At 38.4% G+C, this 6,712-nt stretch overlaps 1 long non-coding RNA gene across 1 annotated transcript; it reads left to right on the plus strand.

Annotated features, from left to right (window-relative positions):
* Positions 1-1,084: 1,084 nt before the first annotated feature.
* LOC112077095 (uncharacterized) lies at positions 1,085-2,533 on the plus strand. Its single transcript, XR_002895328.2, has 3 exons — positions 1,085-1,183; positions 1,347-1,386; positions 1,679-2,533. It is a non-coding gene; the product is annotated as an uncharacterized lncRNA (long non-coding RNA).
* Positions 2,534-6,712: the final 4,179 nt, after the last annotated feature.

Consider the following 6,712-nt stretch of genomic DNA (forward strand, 5'->3'; position numbering starts at 1 on the left):
TAGGATTTCTTACCTGCAGCAACACTAGTGCATATTGCAGGAAATATCAGTAAAATAACTGTGCCTCCATTCTAATTGTGGTTTTAAAAGAAACATCAGCATACAAGGATGCCTTTGTTTTTAAGCCATGGATTTCTAATCCCTTAATATTATTGTTGGATCTAATTTTAACAGCTAACATTTCGATGGCAATAATAAATAGACATGCCTATAGCCGCTCCAAAGAGGCCACTTAAGCGGGCTAAGACTATGGTGGAGTGGGGTCCACGTCCCGCGCCAGAGCCGCCACCGCGGACAGATGCCCACCCAGACCCTCCCCTATAGGTTCAGGTTTCGCGTCCGGAGTCCGCACATTTTGGGGGGGGGGGGGTACTGTCACGCCATGACCATAGATTGCTTTGTATGTTTCTATATTTTGTTTGGTCAGGGTGTGATATGGGTGGGCATTCTACGTTGTATGTCTAGGTTGTCTGTTTCTATGTGTTTGGCCTAGTATGGTTCTCAATCAGAGGCAGGTGTCAGTCGTTGTCTCAAATTGGGAGCCATATTTAGGTAGCCTGTTTTTCATTGTGTTTTGTGGGTGATTATTTTCTGTTCTGTAYTTTGTTTCACCGTACAGGAGTGTTCGTTTGTYGTTTTATTGTTTTTGTGTACGCAAAGATCATAACGTAACCAATGTTTTTTCTCAGTTCCCTGACAGCTATATTCATGTTTTTTAAGTGAGTAGGTGTGTGTGTCTAAGGGGTTTGGATTTTTAAGCAAAAAAAACACTTCTGTTCTCCACAAATAGGACTATAACGTATTCTTCCATCTTCCATATTCTATTTTGAAAAGCACTTTTGTGTCTACCTCCTTTATGCTGGTTAAGAAATAATTCACTTGCATAAAACACATGAAAAAGTTGTATAGTTATTATCACTGCATGATGAAATGGAAAATCAGCAATAGATTGAGTGGTACATAAGGATGTTTTGTTACTGATAGATTGCCACGATAATGCCTACAGGTCTATCTGTGGGTGGGTCCAGTGAGATCCTATAAAACCAGTTTGAAAGACTTGCTGCTTTCATAACCAAGGGGAAGGGGTGGTAAGGCAGCATTACTCTCACACAACGCTATAATTTGTCCTAGTCGCACAGGACATAGAAACAGGAACTACTAGGTCCGTTCTACTAGATACAGGGTATGCACTACCAACGGTTTCTGTAGGAATAGGGAATTTTGACTGCAACCATGATTTTCTTAATTCTATATGCACTGAAACATTTTATTGCTGTGTTCTTCCCTCTTTTTTGAAAACTCTGGAACTCTCACACATACTTCTCTAACCTTACAAATCTTGACAGATCTACACTCCAAACATGAACAACAACGTTTCCCAGCCTGGTGAGTAGCATAGGCTATACACTGTAGGGACAAGACAGACGTTAGAACTAATTTAAAGTATTTGATTTAAGCCATTGTGTGTCTTAGGTCCTCCCCAAAATTGACATTTTCATGTTTTGTTAATTATGTTACAAATCATTGCTGTTTGGGGTTTATTTTCTAGACAGCATAAAATTGCATTCTCTTTTCAAGAGCAGGGTGAAATCGGGGGAAAAAAGCAATTAGGAGAATTGTCCACATCAACATGACCTTTCAAAACGAACCACAGTGTGCTTGTGAAATTCTCTACCAGGGCAGAATGGAGTTGGGAAGAGTGCAGCAGGAAACTTCACCTGTCTCCATGAGCAGCCACTGCAACCTATGGGTCCCTATTCGGGTGTCGGCTCTACTGTTGGCGCAATCGCGGGACGAGCAGTTGGAGGATTAGTGGGAGGAATAATAGGAGGAGCTGTGGGATCTGCAGCTGATTCTGCTTACCGTCAATCTTACTATGAGAAAAATAAATGTCCAGAATGAATGAATCAGTTGTTAAACTATCATACCAGATAACCTTTATATGGCTTCTACCTTGATTTGTTATTGCATAAATACTATGTATTATAAATGTTTCTGTAATTCTTTGTATTGGTTCAATTAACTGAAGTGTCTATATGCTGAGAGCCAGTGAGTACATGCCTTTACAAACATTGAGTTTAGGACTTTTGGCTCCTTGCCACCTGGAACACAATGGTTTCAGTTTTGCATCCTCCTCATAACCCACATTTAACTATATTTCAATGAAATTGAACATATCAGTTCATGCCTTAAAGATAGAATCCTTAATCGAAACAATAACAAAGCCGTCACCCTCCTCTGTTTTGGTAAAGAGCTGGGAAATGGGCCTGGAGAAAGATAACCATTCTCAAATTCATAGATCTATGGCTACAAGGACTGACCATGATATCAACATTATAGTTTTAACCATGTTTTGAGGCTATGCAGTGTTTGTTTATGTTCACATTGTTTACAAACATTGGAGTAATGTTATAATTATACACATAGGATGTTACTCCTTTTCTCTTTCTCTCTTGTTTTCGATAATGGGTGTTGGGTTGTAAGATCCAAGAAAGAAACAAAACATACTGTATCATTAAATAATGGACCAATATCGGCTGGTTTTGTGATTAGAGAAGTAGTGTGACTACGATTGGTGGGTGTTGTGTTATTTTACTAAAAGCAGAGCATATGAGATCATACTGGTGATAAAGGGGCAGGAGAGGGACCCCAACACAATTAGAGTGTATATTTTTGGTGTGGAGTATACAGTATGTAACACAAGAAGTTGTATATTTGTGTCATTCTAAAAACTTTTGGCCACGACTGTACACCTGTGTCAAGGCTGGGGTCCGCCCATGTATAGGGCTGGGGTCCGCCTGTGCATGGGAGTAAATCTGTATATCCTCACCTCGGATGTTACCCTCCGCCGCAGAGTGATACCAAATATATTGGAGGGATCCAATATAGTGAAAAATAACTACCTGTTATCTGTCCAGGGTCCAGCCATCTAGCGTGACGCGAAAAAGCTATAAACAATAAATGTCACATGACCGGATGAGGTAACCTTTCTTGTTCTTCTTGTAACTTTCTGGTAGACTAGAAGCTTTCTGGTGTTTTGCTGCATGTCCCACGTCGACGTAGGTATTGCATTTGATTTATAGCTCTCATAACCGTACGTACAGCCCAATGGAAATCCAAAAGCTTTCTAGCTATTTCGCACTAATGGTAATTTTAACACATGAACGTTTCTAGTTTAAAGGTGCTTACACTCAGAGCCATGTATTTACACTCAGCCAGCTCAAACTACAATTCCACTCTAGCCTAATTACTGGTTAACGTTTTGGTCATTTTGGTTGGCCAAAAATATTTTAAGACTACAATGACTGTGTCATGACGTTGGCCTGGGGGTAGGTTTATGACAGTCATAAACACCTCTTTCCCCCCTCCCTCTCCTACTCTACTGATGTGACATTAGAAGCCCCTTTGGTTAACATAGAGATTCTGGGAACATCAGAAGTTGGGGGGAAATGAACTATATTCTGGTAATTCGACCAACTGAACATATGCGGTGGTACTTAAGGTATATTATGTCAGTTCGGTTGCCCTCTGACACATTCTCATCAATGATAGAATGACATAACTCTACTGTGGAAAGTCCTAAACGTCAGAGGTTTCGGATTCACAGGAATTGTTGTTTAATTCAAATGTTTGAATATTAAATTATTTGTGAATAGATGAAATGTAATTTTAGCTTCCAAATGAGAGATTTGGGTTTTCATAAGTTTGGGCCTCTGCTCAACCAGGGCCCGCCCCTGTGAAGAGACATGGGTTACAAACTTTTCAGACACACCCCCTCTCCTCCACTATATAAAGCCATTGACAAAAATATAACCTTCTGTTCCGAGGATATGAAGGTGACGATCCATGTCAGAATGGTTCAGGTAATAACTACAGAACTAAGCCAACATCAGCATGAGCTTTGGTTGTGAATGGTATGAACTTTGAACTCGTATTCACTACAGAAGTGATACCTCCTAGCCGTTGAGTTAGCAACAGCTGCTACAAACGCAGGTTAGGAAGGACAGTCAGGTATCCCGTCTACTACACAACGACGTTACTACAACGTATCCAGTGACCACCAGAGACATTCTTCAAAGGACAGAGGACTCGGTTTGGCACACGGTCTTCCATCTACCACCAACCTACTGAAGCGCAGCTTCAGAGTAAATATTTATTGCATTTTCCTTTTCCAAATGGGCGGTAATTTAGAATGCATAAGATACTGTATTTACGATAGCACAGCTTCGCCTCTGTTCCAGTCTCCCGCTCTTTCACTAAAACCCAGGCCCCTTTCCTTTGTGTAACAAGCTGTCATATCTGTTCCGCCCGCTAGGGACGTTTTCCTTTATGACGGCAATTTGTAATCAAGTTATGATTTAATTGTGTATGTGTGATTCTGTGTGATTAGTTAGGTATTTAGTGAATAAATAATTAAACCCAATTTTGTATTGCTGATTCAACTTGTTAGCCAGGATTCTTGCAGATAACTAAGAATTTACAACTTTCAGAATATGAGACTGAAGTAAGATGACGATTGATGTTGACTGCTATGGATGTAAAATATTTACTAAATCTTTAAGAGTTTATTCGTAAGATAACAGCTATATAAATATTATTTAGTGGTGTCCTTCTATAGTTAATTACATTTACATGATTAGTTCAATCAGGTGATATTAATTACAGAGAAATTATTTTATAGAATAGCATGTCATAGCAATTAATCCGGCATAGCCAAAGACACGACAACTGCATACATTTCCTAAAATGTTATACAAAAAAGTGGTATTGATGGACAACGGACAAAGCTGCTATTGTATTTTCAGTTACATTCTGGTCAATAATAATGGTGTACACTTTTGTTTTTTGTAAGAAATACATGGACCTACAACCGAATAAAACACCATTAGCCATCATGCATTGCCTAAATTAATTCTATTCAGAAAAGTATGTTCCAAAAAATCGAAAACAATACATATGCGCATACAACTACAGTGTTTTAATAGGGAACAAATAAAGACAAAAGAGCTAACTTAGATATTTTGTCTTTATTTATTCCCTATTAAAACACTGTAGTTGTATTCATATAAAATAAATCAAACAAATATAGGCTATCGTGTCTATGGTTGTTGCTAAGGCATGTGAGTAGCCTAATGGTTAAATTTGTGTCTTTCGCACAAATTAAGTAGCACATAAATTAGTGTCTTTTCTCACAAATTAAACCACACAAAATGCACAAAAAACGCACAAAATCTGCTGAAATACATTATGTACATATATGCACRAATTAAATGTGAGGTTGGGCTGCATGGTAGCAACACAACATGATACAAACCAAACATGGTACAAACATTATTGCGCACAGACAACAATTAATCACACAAAGCAGCCACAACTGTCAGTAAGCATATGGAATTTATTTTATACAAGTCTTCTATAAAATGTTTGTTGTAAGGAGAATAACTAATGAATGCATGTCATTTGTAAATAAATGCATTATGATGTAGGCATTATGATGTAGGCATTATGATGTAGAAGTTATGATGTAGGCGTTATGATGTAGGGGTTATGATGTAGGCGTTATGATGTAGGCAATATGATGTAGGCATTATGATGTAGGCGTTATGATGTAGGGGTTATGATGTAGGCCGTTATGATGTACGGGCAATATGATGTAGGCATTATGATTGTAGGCGTTATGATGTAGGGGTTATGATGTAGGGGTTATGATGTAGGGCGTTATGAATGTAGGCAATGTGATGTAGGCAATGTGATGTAGGCGTTATGATGTAGGCGTTATGATGTAGGCGTTATGATGTAGGCGTTATAAATATGTAGGGTTATGATGTAGCGTTATGAATGTAGGCGTTATGATGTAAGGCGTTATGATGTAGGCATTATGATGTAGGCATTATGATGTAGGCATTATGATAAAAGGCGTTATGATGTAGGCGTTATGATGTAGGCATTATGATGTAGGCGTTATGATATGTAGGGTTATGATGTAGGCTTATGATGTAGACATTATGATGTAGGCATTATGATGTAGGCGTTATTGTAGGCATTATGATGTAGACATTATGATGTAGTCATTATGATGTAGGCATTATGATAAAGGTGTTGATGTAGGCATTATGATGTAGGCGTTATGATGTAGATCTATGATGTAGCATTATGTGTAGACATTATGCACATTCCTAAAACGGACTAATGTATATTACACATTCTGCACTTCTAATGATATCTGGCAATGAATTCTATAATTTTGCTGCCTGCACTATAAAAGCTCTCTTACCCTTTAAAAGCTAGAATCCTTATTTGAAACAATAACAAAGCGTCCTCCCCAACTTCTTATGGCTGCAATCCCGTAACGGATTGATATGACAACAGCCAGTGAAAGTGCAGGGCGCCAAATTCAAACAACAGAAATCTCAATATTAAATTCCTCAAACATACATTGTGTTTTATACCATTTTAAAGGTAATCTTGCTGTTAATCCCACCAAAGTGTCCGATTTCAAATACGATTTTCAGTGAAAGCACCACAAACGATTATGTTAGGTCACCGCCAAATCACAGACAAACACAGTCATTTTTCCAGCCAAAGACAGGAGTCACAAAAAGCACAAATAGAGATAAAATGAATCACTAACCTTTGATGATCTTCATCAGATGACACTCATTGCGTGTTACGTTCACTAGTTCCAAAAACATCCAGTGATTTTGCATAGCCA

This window comes from Salvelinus sp. IW2-2015, unplaced genomic scaffold, assembly GCF_002910315.2.
Source record: "Salvelinus sp. IW2-2015 unplaced genomic scaffold, ASM291031v2 Un_scaffold4268, whole genome shotgun sequence".
NCBI classification, from domain to species: Eukaryota; Metazoa; Chordata; class Actinopteri; order Salmoniformes; family Salmonidae; genus Salvelinus; species Salvelinus sp. IW2-2015.